Source organism: Pogona vitticeps, chromosome 9 (assembly GCF_051106095.1).
Source record: "Pogona vitticeps strain Pit_001003342236 chromosome 9, PviZW2.1, whole genome shotgun sequence".
NCBI classification, from domain to species: Eukaryota; Metazoa; Chordata; class Lepidosauria; order Squamata; family Agamidae; genus Pogona; species Pogona vitticeps.
In genome coordinates this window covers 16,222,752-16,242,327 of record NC_135791.1, presented here as the reverse complement: position 1 = coordinate 16,242,327, position 19,576 = coordinate 16,222,752, and the positions used below count along the sequence as shown (strand labels likewise).

At 42.0% G+C, this 19,576-nt stretch overlaps 1 protein-coding gene across 3 annotated transcripts in view; it reads right to left on the bottom strand.

Annotated features, from left to right (window-relative positions):
• LUZP1 (leucine zipper protein 1) overlaps positions 1–18,278 on the bottom strand; it is a 70,547-nt gene extending 52,269 nt beyond the window's left edge. The window contains exons 1-2 of one of the 3 annotated variants that reach the window (XM_072979607.2): positions 17,741–18,278; positions 14,443–14,507 (exon numbers count right to left, since the gene is read on the bottom strand). The gene's annotated coding sequence lies outside the window, so the exon portion shown is untranslated. Of the gene's footprint in view, positions 1–8,521; positions 8,679–14,442; positions 14,508–17,740 lie in introns of those variants that run through there. The other 2 variants (XM_020812911.3, XM_020812909.3) reach the window with 2 other exon arrangements.
• Between the last annotated feature and the right edge of the window lie 1,298 nt (positions 18,279–19,576).

Here is a 19,576-nt window from a genome sequence, read left to right as displayed (position 1 = left end):
CAGTCCTCATTGATGTTGAACCATCCCCATAAGAGACCCCCCAATCTTTCCAAAAAAGATATATAACAAACAAACTGGGGCAGGTGATAACTTTATTAGACCATTTGTAAAAAAAATCACATACATACAAACACACAGGATCAAAATATTATTTTTCAGTAGTCTAATAAAGGTATGACCCATTCTTGCCCCCCCCAATCTTTTTCTTTTTCTTTTGGTCTCGTCTTGATACTTCTGCAAAACATCCTGTCCAAGCCTGATGATATTTCCTGTCTAAGCATGGATGGTATCATTTTGTTAGCATGAGCACCAGAACGTTCATCAGGACATGAGAAGTACGTGGAATATGATATCAATCATTTCAAGATGGCTAATATGGATTTGATACCCAGAGTGGTGTAGTGAGTAGAATGATGGACTCGGACTCCAGAGGCTGGATTTGAATCCCTGCTCAGCTACAGAAATTCACTGGCAGTGTAGAACTGGTAAAACCCTTCCTTAAATATCTCACTTGCCTCAAAAGTCCTGTTAGAGTTACTATAAGTTAGTTCCAACTTAATGGTACATAACAACAATGTGGTTTTACTAGAGTTCCATTGCCCATCCCATTGTGCAGCATCCTCCCACCTCATCTGCATTAAGCTCTTGCCCAACAGCTATAAGGAAAATTCTTCTGCAATAGTTTTAAGTATGTTCAAAAAGTCCTCCAAGTTACTCTTCCATCCCTTCTATTATATTTGAAGCATACCTAGGCCTTAGTTCCCTAATTTTCCACAGATCTACCAGTTCCCTTAAAGGATGATGCTATTAAGGTTCTACACTCAAAATGCCAGCAAGTTTGGAAAACTCAGCAGTGGCCAAAGGACTGGAAAAGATCAGTCTACATCCCAATCCCAAAGAAGGGCAGTGCCAAAGAATGCTCCAACTACCGTACAATTGCACTCATTCCCCTAGCAAGGTTATGCTCAAAATCCTCCAAGGTAGGCTTCAGTAGTATGTGGACTGAGAACTCCCAGAAGTGCAAGCTGGATTTCGAAGGGGAAGAGGAACTAGAGACCAAATTGCTAACATGCGCTGCATTATGGAGAAAGCCAGAGAGTTCCAGAACAACAGATTGGTTCAAAATTGGGAAAGGAGTATGACAAGGCTGTATATTGTCTCCTTGCTTATTTAACTTATATGCAGAATACATAATGCGAAAGGCAGGACTGGATGAATCCCAAGCCAGAATTAAGATTGCCAAAAGAAATATCAACAACCTCCGATATACAGATAATACCACTCTGATAGCAGAAAGTGAGGAGGATTAAAGAACCATTAAAGAACCTCTTAATGAGGGTGAAAGAGGAGAGCACAAAAATGGTCTGAAGCTCAACATCAAAAAAACTAAGATCATGGCCACTGGTCCTATCACCTTCTGACAAATAGAAGGGGAAGATATGGAGGCAGTGACAGATTTTATTTTCTTGGGCTCCGTGATCACTGCAGATGGTGACAGCAGTCACGGAATTCAAAGGTGCCTGCTTCTTGGGAGGAAAGCGATGACAAACCTAGACAGCATCTTAAAAAGCAATGATATCACCTTGCTGACAAAGGTCCGCATAGTTTTTCTAGCAGCGATGTACGGAAGTGAGAGGTGGACCATAAACAAGGCTGACCGCTGAAGAATTGGTGCTTTTGAATTGTGGTGCTGGAGGAGACTCTTGAGAGTCCCCTGGAATGCAAGAAGAACAAACCTAGCCATTCTGAAGGAAATCAACCCGGAGTGCTCACTGGAAGGACAGATCCTGAAGCTGAAGCTCCAATACTTTGGCCATCTCATGAGAAGAGAAGACTCCCTGGAAAAGACTCTGATGTTGGAAAAGTGTGAAGACAAGAGGAGAAGGGGACGACAGAGGACGAGATGGATGGACAGTGTCATTGAAGCGACCAACATGAATTTGACCAAATTCGAGGAGACAGTGGAAGACAGGCGGGCCTGGCATGCTCTGGTCCATGGGGTCACGAAGAGTCGGACATGACTTAATGACTAAACAACAACAAACCAGTTCCCACACCTTGCATAGCAGCTTATTTTATCTCCATCTTCATAGTGGTGGGGGGTGGAGTAGGGGTTTCAAATTTTTCGTTTCTATATTTAGCAGAGACTTTTATTCAAGAAAGTGATAAAACTCCACATATAATGATGGATGTCACAACCTTCAAAGAAGAAGGATTCAAAATAGGTATGGGGCCATCTTTTTGTTTCTCAGTGACATTTTTTGCCTCGTCTTTGCACTGGTAACAATGTAGAACCTCGTTCCACAATGCAAATAATAGCTTCAAAAAGAGAAAAATTCCACCAAATCATAGCAGGCCAGCAAATTGTTACATTACAAAAATGCACATGTACACACATGCAGACAAGCCCCTCTTTGTCCCCAACTCTTCTCTCCTTCAACATGCACACCCCAGCTAATGCTACCCGCATTTTTGTTTAAAAAGAAAACATGTTAGATACATTTAACTGAATATGTAGCTTGGACTTTAAATGTTCACCTGTATTTGCCATGCCTTTGCTCTATGATGTGTATAATATGGACTATAGGGCCAGCTCAAGTAATTTTGCTGTCTTACCCAAAGAATAACATGGGCTTCTCCCAATGTCTTATACAGAAGCAGACTAGGCTGCAGCTGAAATCATCCCTGAGCACGAGAAATGAGAAATCCTTTACCATGCTTCAGAGCAGCAGGCTTGCTAGGGGTAGGGAGGGTACAGATCAAGCTGCTTTGTCCTCTAGTCTAACACCTTGACATCACTCCTTTCACCATTTATTAATTGAAGCAACTTTCTGCTTTATTCTGCCTAATCAATAGGGCCAGCCTTGACTGGCATAGGTTGGCAGAGCTTGGTAGTAGATCTAAGTACTGTAGACTGGTAAGAATTTGCTTCCCAGTTGCTTAACAAGAACAGCAACAAAATTACTCTCTCCCATCACATTCTTGAAAAAAAATTACTACTAAAATTAAGAAAACATTTGTAAGCGTGAAAATATTATTGTGCAGAAGGCCAGTAAACTCCATTCAGACCTGGTAAACAAAACAGATTTCCAGCTTCAGAATTTTTTCATTCTAAACATATAAACAGACTTGGTTCCAATGAACAGACACCGGAATTCTTGTACATACAGTATATAAAAAGGTAGAACCTACACAATAGATACCAACCTGTCTACACAGAACTATCAGGAATCATGTGTCTGTTGCTCAAGCCCCTTATTTTTGTTTATTCGAGGTACAAAAGTATTAAAGAATACTTTGGCCATGTCTCTATAAAACCAGGACTAAACACCAAGTGGAAACATTTTGATGCCTGATGGAAAGGAAACAGATCTTAACACTGACAAACAAGCAGTGCTCTCCACAACACCTAAGAGTGCCAGAAAGCAAGACCAACTGGATGAAATCCTGTTGTACAGTTACACAGACAGCTTAGCTTTTAGATGGAAATTGTTGTAAGTTCAGAAGGCTCCATGAGGCATTATCTGTTGCACGCTGAGCAACACAACTCAGCATGCAACTGATACTGTCTATGGAGATTTCTTAACTTACAGCAATTCCCACCTAAAGTTATGCTATTTGTGTAACTCTACAACAGGATTTCAGCCTTTAAGTGGCACAAAAAGCTTTCCTCACCAAGAGAGGGAAATGGTCAGAGAAAGAAGATCAAAGAGACTTCACACTGCTGCTTCGCTTGCATCTACCACCTGATGCATTCGTCCCTCTTTGTCCAGTAAGGGCAGAATCTGGTGCTAGGTCCAAGGGGTTACCATGGGCTCAAAATGAAACCATAGTAACATTGCTAACTTCCCATTCACAGGCAAACGGTGAGAATTTGGAGGTCAAGTGACTTAACATTCTGTTTTATATTTCTACCCTGCATCTAAGCAGAAACCAAAAATGAGAGCTGGACATTTCTGTTATGTCTTTATGAGCAAATAGTTGAAAATGATGCCCCTTATTGAAAAATAAATGAGAAAATTCTAAGTATTATTTTCCTAAGGATTCCATACATGCCTAATGATGTGCCCTTTCTTGTAGAAAAATGCTACTTCTAGGGACTACCCGCAGAAGTTGCATGAGAAAAAAATTATCTTGACATTTTCCTGCCCATAGGAGTATATGAATGATGTCTCACTATTCACTAGACTGCAGCCTTAACTACTTCATTTAGCACTACCCCTTTCACCTATTACAGGATGCAGCTCACGAGACCTTTCCCTAATTGGATTTCAACTTCTAGGCCAAAAGAGGGCTTCACTCCTGCATTACAGCCCACATTTTTAAATGTTGCTTCACCTTTCAGTCAGCAGTTCCTAAGTAGAAAGCACATTTCTGGGCAGGAACATGGAACTAGCTTTAGTCCATCAAGCGAAATGTGTATGGATAAGAATGACAGAAGTCAACCCTGTATGATTTATATATCTTCAAAATGAGAGACTTCATAATACAAAATGATACTCCTTGATTAGCATTTGCACACCACTCACTGGACAAACAGAGATAAGAACTAAATACATGCTCAGAGGCACCACATATGTCATAAATTCCACAGTGCCACTGAGAGCAGAGCGATCAAGGGCTAGAGCAACTTCTCCATCCTGGAAACTTTTTTAGCTTAGAAAAAAGTGAAGAAAGTTGAGGACCAAGACAGAGATATGTAAAATTATGCATGTTGGAGTAAATGGGGGTAATATGAGGCTGCAGATGCATCCAATGAAGCTGAACGATAGAAGACTGAACATGGATGGACAAAAGGAAAGTTCTTTTCACATAGCATGCAGTTAAATTCAGGAATTTCCTTCCAGATAATATAGAGATGGTTGCCAACTTGGACAGCTTCAAAAGGGGATTAATTTATGGAGGATAAGGCCACCAGTGCCTATTGGTCTTGATAGTTATATATTACCTCCAGTGTCAGAGACATTATGCCCCAGAATACCAGCTTCTGGGAACATGAATGGGAGGGTGCTATTGCATTCATGTCCTGGTGGGGGCTTCCCACAGACATCAAGCCATTGTGGGAACGGAAGGCTAGACCAGTGGTTCTTAACCTTTGTTACTCTGATGTTTTTGAACTGCAACTCCCAGAAACCCCAGCCAGCACAGTTGGTGGTGAAGGCTTCTGGGAGTTGCAGTCCAAAACTCCTGAGTAACCCAAGGTTAAGAACCAGTGGGCTAGACTACATAGGCCTTTCGTATGATCCAGCACAATATATATTCTTATAATCCCTCTCCCAGTGGATCAGCGTTTTCAATTCACTTCCATATACTTGGAAAATTACTTTTTGCAACTATATCTCCCCAAATATCCCAGCCAGCCAGATAAGTTTCAGGAGCTGCAATCCCAAGAGTAACTTTTCAAAGCTCTGCATAAAACACACATGCATGCATGTATGTATTAATAAGATAATAAAGAAAAACCATTATAAAAAATGTACTATGTGCTTTTCATTTAGACAACCACAAGCCTCTATGAAGGAGAAAGTTGGGCAGGGGGCAGGCACGCTGAGCACCTGTGATTTGGTATGATGGCTCTAACACAGAAACCAGACACAATAATTAAGTAAAGTACAAACCCTTGGCCTCTTTTTTTGGGGGGGGGGGAGCAGACAATAGCCTGGCCACCAGCATAAGTGCTGAATTCCACAGAACGTCAGTGAAAACAAATGCCATGTTTCTTCATAAAGTGATGGGCTGGCTCCTTCCAGAGCTCCTAAAACAGACTCGCTCACTCATCAACCCTGAGTGAACAAAAATGGACTTACAAGGCAATAAACATGTTTAGCTTCACACCCTGAATCTGCCTCTGTGAGCAAGGAAGATGGTTTCATTTTAGAAAAACTGCAGAAAATTCCTCAGAGTAAATTGAGCAAACACATCTCTACCCTGAGGGTGAAGTCTGATTAATATAAGTCTTTCTGACGAGAAGAATTCTGAGCTTGTTACTACATTTAAAGATCCCCTGCTCTGCCTGGCCATAGGAAGGTTTATGCTATGTGGGTACTCACTACAAGCCTTCACAACAGACTTGGCAAAACAAACAGATAAAACATACATACAAAAAAGTAAGATTAACAGGTTTCAGGCTGCTGAAACCACCCAGGATCTTACTCCAAAGAGAGGGAATGTTTTAGATCTCCTGATGCTGTTGGATTGTAAAACTGCTTCTCTGTCAGGCACCAGGAATGCTGGTTAGAGGGCTAATGGAAAATGGTTTTCATCAATACCTAAGAAGTTTGAGCAGTACATCTACCCTCAGCAGTGTAGTTTTCATAATTGAACTGCTGGGACAAGGGAATCCTAGGATCAAATCCCTGCTTAGCCATTAAGTTCATGGGGTGACTTTGAGTCGTTCTGTCTCCACCTAACCTACCTTGCAGATTTGTCTTGAAGATGAAAGTTACTTGAAAGGATAGGATAAAAATGCAACAAAACAGTATGGCTCACTTAAATATACCATACAACCATATCAAAAACCACTATGTAACACTTATAGCAAGCCATATGAATGTCAGCAGTAGTTTATTACTACAATGCCCATGTCACAAACACTAGTTCAAATTGATTCTAAGAGTCTGAATTTCAAATTCCAAACAGCAAGGATTTATTCCTCAGTTTGTGTATTCCATACAAAATCTTCAACCTAGCTTCCATATTTACTGATTATCCTATCTAGGATTTCGATCATAGCTTTCTGTGCATTTAACAGTTCTGCAACAAATTGAAAGTCAACAGATATAATCTTTATTGGAATTAATAAAGAAGTCCCATATCCTGCATTTTTACCTGTTCCAGATTGTAAAAGTCACTGAGGCCCTGACAGAAAAAGATGCAAATCATATGAATATACCGGAAACTTAGAGACAGCAGCATTTCTTTCTACCACTAATGGTCAGTAATCCATTGAAATACAGCACCATTGCTCCGTTTTCCAGATGCAGAAACAAAGTCTAAGACACAGGAACATTTCCAAATTTACCCCAAACAGTCAATAGCAGAAGGGTGATCTGAAACAGAGTGCTCCCACTGTTGTTGGGTTCATTCTCCTAAGAAGCAATAGAACACATCATTGAAATTTACTTAGATGAGGATGCTCAATGGGACCTTGCTACAAACTGGCAGCCCAATCCTGTACATATTTACTTCGAATTAAGTCCTACTGAGTTCAAGGCACCTTGCACGTAAGCAAGAATAGTTAGAACAGGGTCTGTGTCTTCTGTGCTATCAAGCCAGAACCAACTTAGAGCGATTCTAATATGGCTTTCAAGATAAATGAGATATTCAAGGAGTGGTTTTACCAGTTCCACCCCCACCCCACCCCCCTGAGTTTTCCATGGCCAAACGGAAATTCAAACCCTGATCTCCAGAGTCTGAGTCCATCACTCCATCCACTGCAACGCACTGGGAATCCCAGTGTGACCTCCTCCTCCTAAGTAAATAGGCATGGTTTAGTAACCAACCAGCCACTCAACGCACACTCTTGCTATCTCAGATCAGCCTACCTCACAAGGTTGTTGTGAGGATAACAAAATATAGAAACCATGGATACCACTAGGAGTTCGGTATTGGGGGTGGGGTGGGGTGGGGTGGGGGAGGGAATCATTATCCTTATCTTATTTCTGCAGAGCGTTTCAGAACATGAAAGCAAACCAGCAAGATGGCTACAATCTCACAAGCTCTTCTAGCTCCCCAGAATCAAGGATACCTCTTGAACAAACCGATATTTTCTGCAACATCTCGGGCGCATTTCATTGCAAAGCATTCAACCTCGACGAAGGTTGGGGGTTTCTAAGCACATCGTGCCTCACGGGTGCGCACCGCAAGCCTTCCCCAGGCGCACACACACACACACACACACACCCCACACACACATGCCTCCCTCGCTCTCCGGAGTGGTAGTGCAACTTTTTCTCCAAAGCCGTTTTTCCTAGAGGCATTTCCTGCGCAGGAAGGGCCTGGCCCTCTCCTACCGGCAGAGTCACCCCGGGAGAAAACTTGGGAAGGCTTGGAAGTTCCCAGAACGACACACACACATTATTATTATTATTATTTTCTCTTTTCTTTCTCCCTCCCTCTTTCTTGCTCTTTGGAGCGAAAATCTCCAAGTTATTAAAGAACAATTCTTCATTTTAAAAGGAAAAAAAGAAAAAAGAAAATACCCCCTCCTCACAGGAACCCTTCTCGGTCCCGATCGCTGAGTTTTCAGTGCGTGTTTTTCCAAGGGTCTCTTGCCTCTCCACTGGCAACTTGAACAAAGCGGATGCCTTGAATTCTTTCCCAGCCCGACTTGGTTTTGGCAGCGCTTTGGAGCCCAGATTCAGCCCCGCAAGAAGGGAAGGGAAGGAGCCGGAGGAGGGAGCCAGGAGCACGAAGAGAGACCCCCCCCGCTTCTCCGTGCCCCCTCCTCCTGCTTGACCCCCAAACCCAAGCCCGAAACCCCCCCCTTCGCCCCCAAGGCTTCACTTCGGGCAGTTCTCACCTTCCTACTTTTTGCCCCGCCAGATCCGCCACCTCTGGGCTGAGGAACTCAGCCGGGAACCGAGGATCGGAGTCCGGCAAGGACTTTTTCTCCCTCAGCGCCGAAACCGCAGCAGCCGCCCAGGTTTCCCCGCCTCGGGTAAGCGGCGCCTGTGCCTGCGACCTCGAGGGCCCCCACTCCTCGAAGCGGCGGCGGCGGCGGCGGCGGCGGAGGGGAGGGGGCGGCGGCCCTCTTGGATCCCGGCCGACCCGAAAGCTGCGGTCCTGGGGCTCCTCCTGACAATGAGAGGCGGGGAGCAGCCCCGGCTGGCTGGCGGGCGGGCGGGCGGGCGGGCGGGTGGCCCTGACGTCAGGAGGAGGGAAACGCGGCGGGCGGAGGAAGGAAGACGGAGGAGGGCCTGGTCTGGTGGCTCTCGGCTCGCCTCAGAAGAGTTCCCAAGCCGTCTTCCGCCCGCTCGCCCGCCCACCGGCCGGAGAGGTCTTGGCCGTCTTAGTCGCCCGGCTGGCCGGCCCAGGCCTGACGAAGACAGCTCTTGGGAGGGCGAGGCGGATGGGAAGCGGCTTGGGGACTTCTCTGAGGCGAGGCGCCGAGCCGCACCAGCAGCGCCTCAGGCGGGAAGGACGAGGGTCTTTCTCTCTGCGCGGCAAACGGGCACCGAGCCTTCGGAGCTACTCGGTGCTTTGCGGTGCAGGGTTTCTGAAGTCGAGGTCATTTCAGATGCACCGACGTCCTTGGAAGACAAAAAAAAAAAAAAAAAGGGAGAGAGGAGCTAGCCCTCTTGGCGAAGTGCGCATGGTCTCTGCTTCCCCAGCCACGGCCTTTATCCTCTCAACAACACCCCTGTGAAGTCGGCCAAGGGGTCGAAAAGAGAGGCAGAATGACTCACTGGCCTACGGCCACCCAGAGGACTTTGTTGCTGACAAAGAGTTTTTATTATTATTAATACAGTATAGCAAAAACATAAATGACAGAATCACAACTCAAATACACAGTGTAACCCACCACCATCAGGAATATCAAAATGACAGAAGTTATTTAAGTCAGTCCCCCCTGACTTTTATCCAAAAGGCATCCTGTGTGTGCGCACGTGGGTGTGCGCCATCAAATCAATTCCAAATTATGGCGACCCTTTCCAGAGCTTTCCAGGCCCAGAACGCTCAGAACACTGGTTTACCATTCCCTTCTGAGCTCATTCTGGGACTGGGCAGCTTTGTCCAACCCCACACAAGCTGGCTCATATCAGGCAAAATCTAAAGAAACAAAACAAAGACACAAAAGTGTGGCACCTTAAAGACTAACAATTATAGTTTAATGTAAGCTTTCATGAACACATCCACTTCGACAGACATAAAGAAACAGAATGGAATAAAATTAAGTGCAGATAAAATAAAAATTCCACATTCTAAATGTTCATTGGTTACATGCAGTTATTAGGCCTATACTGTATTTGTTTAGGGTCCCGTTGCAAAAATTAGTCAAGAAGACAGAAAACAGATAGGAAGAGAGAAGGGGGGTGTTGAAGATGCAGTTAAATCTCAAAAGGGGAAAGAAAGAAGTAGAAGAATCACATGTGTTAATGTAAGGAATATAGGCAGTTTTTAGCTTTGCAGTTGTGAAGAAAATAACAGTGGCAGTGGATAACAGAAGTACGGTATTACATTTGGTAATGACTTGAGAAACCCAGGGTTATATTCTATCAATTTATTTGGGTGTTCATCCTGCATACAAATTTTATTTCAGCTGTATCCTCTTGTGTTCTTGATTTGTAATTACAGTATTCTATTCTAAAATTGTGACTTTCAAATCTTCCGCAGAGTGACCTGGTAGACTGAAATAGTTGAAGACAGGTTTCTGATGTCAGATTTGTGGCCATTGATCCGTTTCTGTAGAGATTGTCCTGTTTGCCTTATGTAGAGTGCAGAGGGGCACTGTTGGCATAGATCACATTAGCTGATGGACAAGTGAAGGTGCCTTTGATATTGTATGTGGTACTGTTAGGTCCTGTGATTGTGTTGCCAGAATAGATGTGCAGGCAGAGGTCTGTGGCAGGGCTAGGCTCCTTGTCTGTGTTGCTCTTTTCTACTTTGTGTGTTAGTATTTGCTAGAGGTTGGGGGGTTGTCTGTAGGCAAGTACGGATTTCCCACCAAGGGCTTTGGAGAGTGGCCTTCCCAGGACCGGGCCACAGAGACAAATCCCCCCAGCATGCGCAGATGCATGCACGCCCCTCCCACTTACACACGGACTCACACATGGCCACTCCCACGGCCCGTCCCATGTATGCACAGACACACACACAGTCTCCCCGCACGCATGCTAACCGATCGTGGAGGCAAAAAGGTTGGAGACCACTGGCTTAGTATGTGTGTGAGCCGTCTCAGTTGTAGACTGTAAATGACAACTAGTGGTGTTCTGTCATTTTGTCTTCTGGATCTGTCTTTCAGTAAGTTACTTCTAGGTCTTGCTTTATTGATTTGTTCGTTAATCATATGGGGTGGGTAGTGTAGTCTGAGGAATGAATTTTGTAGATCCTTGAGTTTGGAATCTCTGTCCTGTGGATCAGAGCTGATGCAATTGTATCTAAGGGCTTGGCTGTACACGATTAATTTTGTTATGTGTTCAGTCATGATGGAAGGTGAAAGAGCGCAAGTAGGTGTATCAATCAGTGGGTTTCCGGTATAGCGTGGTGCTAAGATGTTCATGTTGTAGTCTCACAGTGGTGTCTTGAAAACGCACCTGTTGCATAGATGTTTAGGTGAAAGTTATTGAAATCCTGGTGGAATTTTTCTAGGGGTTTCTTTCCATGGATCAGAAAAATGTCATCAGTGTACCTGAAATAGAAGAGTGGCATTTGGGTGCAGCAGTTGAGAAAACATTGGTCCAGGTCAGTCCATGAATATGTTTGCATTTTGTGAAGTCATGTGGGTGTCCTTTGCAGTTCCATTGATCTAGAGGCAGGTTTTATTTTCAAAGCTGAAATAGTTGTGTATGAGTACAAAGCTACAGAGAGTGGTGATTATGTGGGCTTCTTCCTTGTTTTGAATGGTGTTTGTGATAGCTTGTAGTCCGTCTTTGTGTGGGATGTTAGTATAGAGTGCCTCTACGTCCATTGTAGCTAGGATGATGCTGTCAGGAAGGTTGTGTGTGGACTGAAGTTTCCTTAGGAAGTCTGCGGTATCTCTTACATAACTAGGTGCATTGGTGGCATAAGGTTTGAGGATGGAGTCCAAGTATCCAGATACCCAAACTATGATGGTGTTGATGCTTGATACAATGGGTCTACTGGGGTTTCCTGGTTTGTGTATTTTCAATAGTAGGTAGAAGGTTGCTGGTGAAGTTCTTCTGGTGTATTAGGCACGATTTGTTCATGTATGTTTCTAGCGAAGTCTTTCATGAGGCTCTGTAATTCCTTTTGGTATATAGTGGTTGGGTCCATGGTTGGGGGCTGATAAAATTTAGTGTTGGACAGTTGTCTATCAGCCTCCTCTGTGCAGATTGATTCGTCCATGACAGCTACAGCACTTCCCTTGTGAGCTTCTTTGATCACTATGTTGGGATTATTTCTGAGGCTGCGCATAGCATCACACTCTGTTTGGGTGAAGTTGTGAGACAAGCTCTTCTTTTAGGAGGAACAGTAGGGAATTAAACTCCAAACCCCTCTTCCTATCCTACTGAACTATCCAGTCAGCACAAGAGTCTCACTAGATCAGCCCATTCTCAACTTTTTTTTTTTTTTTGGCCATAGTCATAAACGCACTATGAAAGAAACGCAAACCAAATCAGGATTGCATGAATTGCATAACAAACCTTATAAGGTGGTATGTGAAGAATTGTTTCTACTCTTTGGCCCCTTTCAAATGTGCCAGAGGCCCCCAGGGAGCCATATGGTCCAGCCGAGAATGGCTGCACTAGATAACATCAAAGATAACCTTGTGTAGCATTGGGTTCTGACGATAGCTAACCGGTTGTCCACGGGGAACCCCCAAGAAGTGCAATCATATTTTCCCAGGCATGTTCCCAAGTTACCACTGTTGAGAAAGATCCTTCCTATGATACTGGAGATCATATATATAGCATCATGATTCTTAGCTATTGATAGATGTATCTAATTTCCTTTTAAAGTCATTCTAAGTTGTGATCATCATTACATCTTGTGAAAGAGAATTCCTTACTTGTGTGATGTCTTGAGGAGGACACCCAAATACCATCTCTGAATCTTTTAAGCAAATGTTGGTATATCAGTCATAGATAAGCATATTAAATTGGATCAGGATTTACAGGTCAAAATCCCATTGAGATTAATTACTAAACCGGTCTTAGCAAGTTTTACATTATATAAAACTAGAATTGTTGGGCTTATATTAATTAGTGTAAATATAGTCCTAGAATCAATTAACAGCAGGTTAATTGTATTAAGTATTAAGACCACCCAGTGAGCTCAGTACCTATTAAGACCACCCAGTGAGCTCAGTGGCTGTCTGGATATATGGATTTGTATCTATACTCATCATTTTGGCATCCAAACACTGCATCATATTCATGTAGTGCTATCCTGATATGTTTAGAAAGATGACTGACTTTATTTAGAGCAGTGAGTAACTAGTAGTTACACCATCTTCTATTTTTCTATGGGCCATGACTTTTTTCTATTAAAAATAGGAGCTTAATTTAATCCGTGCCAACACCGTTGGTGCTGAACTTGAAGCCCACTAGAAGTTGTTTGACTACAACTCACATCAGCCCAAGCCAGCATGACTAATGATGAGAGATGATGGGAGTTTGACTCCAACCATACCTAGAGGGCCATCTTTAGGCAGAGAAGTCTGAGTATTCATTATGCAGACTGCAACACATCTTACACCAAATAAAAGTACAGTAATTATGAAGAAGGAGTGCATATATACTTTCCCAACATATCTGTACTTTAAAAATATACATTTATACCCTGTTTCCCTGAAAATAAGACAGGATCTTATATTAATTTTTGCTGCCCAAAATGCATTAGGGCTGATTTTCAAGGGATGTTTTAATTTTTTTCACGTACAACAATCTACATTTATTCAAATACAGTCATGTCATCTTCTGGTGGCTGCACAATGCTGTACAATGCTGGGGGCGGGGTTTCACTTAACTAGGGCTTATTTTGGGGGTAGGGTTTATGAGCATCCTGAAAAATCATGGTAGAGATTATTTTCAGATTCGGTCTTGTTTTCAGGGAAACGGTATACTGTATACTTATATATCTGCAAACCTAGGAGAGGATTTAGAATGAGATGGTTTGCATGTTGTTACTTCTAATTCTGTTTTGGTAATGCTTTATGTAACATTCTTAATATAATTTTATTAATTCATTTAATATTTGAATAATTCACTGTTTTTAGCTTTAATGTGTCTTCATTATATAAGCTGCCTTGGGTCCTTTCTTAGGAGAAAGGCAGGATAAAAATATTTTTAATAAATATTTTTAATATTTGTGTACATATTGTTCCTAGCTTTAATGTTGCCTTTTAATGATGCAAGATGCCTCTTTATACTCATTGTTCTTAGCTTTAAATATTGTATTTTAAAGATGTTAACCCTTGTTGTCTACTCATTGTTTTAAACTTTAAATATTGTCTATTGATGTTATAAGCCTTCTTGGATCCTTTTTGGGGAGAAAGATGGGATAAAAATATTTTAAATAAATAATTAATTAATTAATAATAAAGAAATGAACATCTGACATATAGAAACTGTGTTGTTGTTCTGTGCCATCAAGTTGCCTTCAACTTATAGTGACCCTCTGAATGAGCGGTCCTCCAAAATGTCCTATCGTCAGCTGTCCACCCGTGGCTTCCTCAAGAGAATGCGGAAAAAGGATATGTGGGGATAGAGACACATTTTATAGTAGGAAATATAGGGACATTAGTGTACTTCTACTCACACCAAGAACACCAACTCAGTCAGCCCTCTTGTCTGCTGTTTTGTCATAATTTCTGCCAGCAGGTCCTGCATTGAAAGTAGTATATAAGTAAACTCAGCCACAAGATATTACAACAGATCTAAAACTGCTGCTGACGACACTTCCTCATCTGCCAGAAGTTTGACTTCAGCGTGGCTATTCTGATTTTGGATGAGGCAGTACTAAAAGAATGATGAGTTGAATCTAATCTAATCTTCAATATTTTCAGCAAAGAATGTTTTCGCCTTCCTGCACTCCCCCCCAGCCCATTTATTTACCTTGAATGCTCAACTGTAACAATCTGTATGTTTCATTTCTCATTATGTAACCAAATAATTCACATCTCATAAGTTTTAGATTTCCTTTACCCTCTCAATACGATAAAGGTTTAGCATACAAATACAAATTCCAAAAGCTTCCATAGATTCCAAGTCATACAGTCGAGCTGAAAATACATTGTGCCACACAATGTGCATCCTCAAAGCCATTTTTATGAGTGATGCATATTAACGTCCTTCATCTCAAAGAAGCTGCTCCAGGCCATCTCTCTACTGACTTTCATCGCATGGCTATGATCCCCACTGTTCATCTGATTAAATTATTATATTTGTCAACATTTTCAGTTTCTTCATTTTGGATATTTAACTGGTTGTTTTGGGGCTGATTGCTTTCCATAGATTACTATTAACTTGGTTTCCTTAACATGTATTTTTAAACAAAGTTATTGCAGCTACCTTCTAGAGAAAAGTCTGTTATACAGGTATTTCCTTTCCTTTTTTTCCTTCGAGAACTTAATAACAAAATATACAATGCACTGTCTACAGCCAGACTAAGAGCAAATTTAAAAACCAGATCCAAATACTGTATCACTTTCAAAGGCTAAGGTAGTTTTGACCATCCACTGGCAGATCATCAAGGATGGAGCCACGTGATGTCCGTTGGGAGGAAGTTCCATAATTAAGCTGGTGGTACAGAGAAAGCCCTGTCTGAGGTACCCATGAACCTGGATTCTTGGCAGAATCTGTTTCCGGTGGGTAACTGTGTTAATCTGTCATCATTGCTCCAGTCAATCCTGAAGGTGACACTCCATATCAACTTGCACTTCTTTTAAAGTTTTGTTCTTGAACAACTTCAGGAGTCTCCAAAGAAACACAATTTCTTTGTGAGATTTTTTTACAAAGAGGTGATCTTTCATGACACTATTGCTCTGAATCTTAAACTATATACTGCTCCTGAGAATGCAGTAGTTTGAATAAGTATTTGTAGAAGGAAGTAGCTGATAGTCAGAATTACCAACTCTAACAGTGCATGTCTATCTAGAAGTAAGTTCTATACTTTCCCCCTATTTACCACACCTCTTTATCCCCATTTCCCCCCTTTGTCTAGAGTTTTCCACAGCCCCATGAAGCACCATGCACACCAATAGTGCATAGCTCTCTTGATCCTATTTTCAATGGGATTTCTCACCCAGATAATTGAGTATAGCATGGATAGGCAACTTCCCTGAACAGGAGGGAAGGGGAGGGTTTGCATTGGACCCACCCTATAATTCTACATCCTACATCCCTACTTCTGCCAAGGATTAAGGGAGAGGATATGGTATTTTGGACAGATAGATGTAATTGCCAATATTATGGCAGACGGTTGCATGACATTGAAATAAGCAAGTAAGGAGTGAGTAAAATTAATTTTGCAGTGTGTTCGTACATTAGTAGTATGTGTGTGTGTGTTTAGTCGTGTCCGACTCTTAGTGACCCCATGGACCAGAGCACGCCAGGCCCTCCTGTCTTCCATTGCCTCCCGGAGTTGTGTCATATTCATGTTGGTTGCTTCGCAGACACTGTCCAGCCATCTCATCCTCGGTCGTCCCCTTCTCCTCTTGCCGTCACACCTTCCTAACATCAAGGTTTTTTCCAAGGACTCTTTTCTTCTCATGAGATGGCCAAAGTACTGGAGTAGTATAGCCTATTAGTATTAGGGTTTATTTGGCACAAAAGGATGTTGTAGTTGGCTTAGTGCTTTATAATGGTTTAATTTATTTAAATAGTTAATTACTGCTAACAATCGGCAAAAGGCCTTATGTTCTGACACACAGACAGAACTTTTATGCCCAGTATTCGTATCATTTTATTCCCAGTATTACTATTAATCATAGGGTGGTTCAATAATTGCATTATTAATTGTATCTAATGCAGGAATCAGAATAGGAATGAGCCAGTCATAAAGTTTATACAGTATATGAGACATGAATACAATTAATTTTTCCCTCTAGATAGCTCTCCGTATTTTTTTAATTAATCAATCCAGGATACCAGGTGAGAGTAATTCACACATTTTCCTACCAAAATTTCTGCAAATACAGACTTCCAATGTGGCATCTGCCTTAGTTTGCTGCTCTGAGATGCATTGTTCTGTTCTGTGCTAAATCAGCATTATTTTTCCTTTCCTGTATTTCCTCTTCTGGTATAGCCCTTTCAATCTATAATGGATATTAGGCTACATCTTCATGCTTAAAGTTTATGGTTACATCTTCAATGTTATTATTTATAGCAGATTTTCCCCATAAGTATTCCTAATGGAATAGGAGTGCACACACACACATGTAGTTTTAAGAGTTTGCAAGTGTATCAAGCTTTGAGGGAAACAGATAGGCATTGCAGCTTGATTTTTTTCTGATGCATACTCTTTTTTTGTTATTTAAAAAAAGTCATAAAATTCTGAGTTTGTAAAACCTCACCAGCAAACTGGTGCAAGTTCATCTGAGTACTCAGTAATTTACTCTAAAGTAGCCACATGAAAAAATTAACAAAGCTACTGTAATGTATGCATACACCTAGGATGGTCACCTTCATTGACTATAGCAAACCATTCCTAAGAGTGCAGCCATTTCATAGTTCATCTGGATGGAAGTCCCATTGAAGTAAATGAAACTTACTCCCATAAAAACCATATGCTCTACAAAGACAGAGCCCATGGAAGCTTGCCATTAAGTTCATGATACAGTATATTGCACCCCTGTCCTCTTAAAACATGTTTTTGGAGGTGCCTCTCACTAATATGTCACACACATTTACCTCCAAGTGTTGTTGTGCCCCAAGATGTTAATTAAAATGGTTCAAACTACAATATGTAGATCAAGATCTCCCACCCACCCATCCTATTTTTATAGCATAATGCAGTACAATCAAGCACAGCAGAAAGAAAGAATCATATTTTTAAAAAAATATTTCAAGCTGGCAACAGGGAACAAATAGGGTGAGAAAAAAAAACTCAGGAGTACCTTTGGGTAGTCTCAGGAAGTCTTCTTCCCAGTCATGCTGGGACAAGCATTTGCTTTTGTGAAATGCAGCATTGCACAATGATCCCAGTATGGAGGCAACGTGTGTTGCTGCAGTGCAAAATCCTGCCAGCAATTACTTGGTTAAATCTCAGCTCTGCTGGCTGGTTGTGCTTTTCAGCAGAATTTACAGCAAGGAGAAGCACCGTCCTTTCCCTTGACTTTCATGTCAGTCTTTGGAATCTAGATAATCTTTCCAAAGGGCAAAAATAGAGCGGTTCTCATAATGATCTTTTCCCAGAGCATCGCTGCTTAAGCCAGCACAAGGAGAAATGGAGCGTCTGCAACAAGATGAATGGCTTCCACCATTTAAGAAGCAATAACACATCACTACCATATAATATGTGAAAAGCACAGAGTCTTTTTTATGGCATGTATTGCTTTGATGGCATAATTTATCTTCTTTTTGGCAGCTCTGTATTTTGAGAGGTCCCCTGTATTTCAAGCATCCCCATCTCCTGGTTTCTGGATTCTGTGCACTAACAAGTTAGCAAAAAGAAATGGATTTTTATGCCATTTCGCTGTACTTCAAGTGAAGGGTCAAGGGTGGGTGGGGAGTGGGAGTTGCCTAGCAGAATCCATTGTAGGAAGTTAGGCTTATTTTATCCTTGTGCAATTAACCAAAGGGTAATTTGGATTTTGGTTCACAAATCTGTTTAGCTCAATTTCTTACTGCTTTCCCCAACCTGGTGCCCTCCACAGATATTAGACTACAACTCCCATCATCTCCAAACAGGGTAATTAATAGGTTAGAGAGAAGTTAGTGTAGGTCCACTGATTTCAAAGGCCAGATATATAACTTTCTTTTTGGATGTGTTTTGCTCTCTGGGTGTATTTTGCTATGACATTGCAACATGCATGTCCCCATGCTAACACAGAACATGTGGATAGGAAATATTCTAACACATAATATGTGCCTCTGGTTTTGTGGCCAGTTGCCATTGTGGCCCAACATCAGAAGATGATAAGACAACAGGGTAGCATTTGGCATCAAGCAACATGAGGAACGTGGGGGTCGCTGTGGGTGAAACCGCAGAAGCCTCTGTGCTGCAAGGTGGGAAGATTAGCAGTCATAAGATCGAATCCATGCAACTGAGCTCCCGTCACTTGTCCCAGCTCCTGCCAACCTAGCAGTTCGAAAGCACATAAAAATGTGAGTAGATAAGTAGGTACTACCTCCGTGGAAAGGTAATGGCATTCGGTGTCTAGTCACGCTGGCCATGTGACCACGGAAACTGTCTTTGGACAAACGCTGGCTCTACAGCTTGGAAACGGGGATGAGCACCAATCCCTAGAGTCGGACACAACTGGACTAAATGTCAAGGGGAACCTTTACCTTTACCAACAGGAGGAAAGAAAAAAGATAAGTTGAGCCCAAAATGGCTGAAATAAAAGCATTAGCAATGTTGCCAGACTACTACAACATTTCCCCAATCTCCTGTCTTTAAAATACAAAGTATATAGTGATTGAAAACATCCTCAATAGCTTGCTAGATTCCATGTGAACAAAGCGTGGGTAGCACCCAAACCTAGCATTAATGCTTATCCATTTCTTCCACATTTCCACAGCTGTATTTTTACTTGTTTGTTAGATGAAGCACATTATGGATGAGTAGCAATTCTGTGTAGGGCTTTAAACGAACAAACAAAATACCCATTGTAAGATGCTCAATGGAAGGATCTTTTGACACCCTTGTATTCTGTATTTCTATTGCAATGGTATGTGAGAAAGATAATCTTAGCAAGAAACTGCTCTGTAGCATATGCTGGTCAGTCATC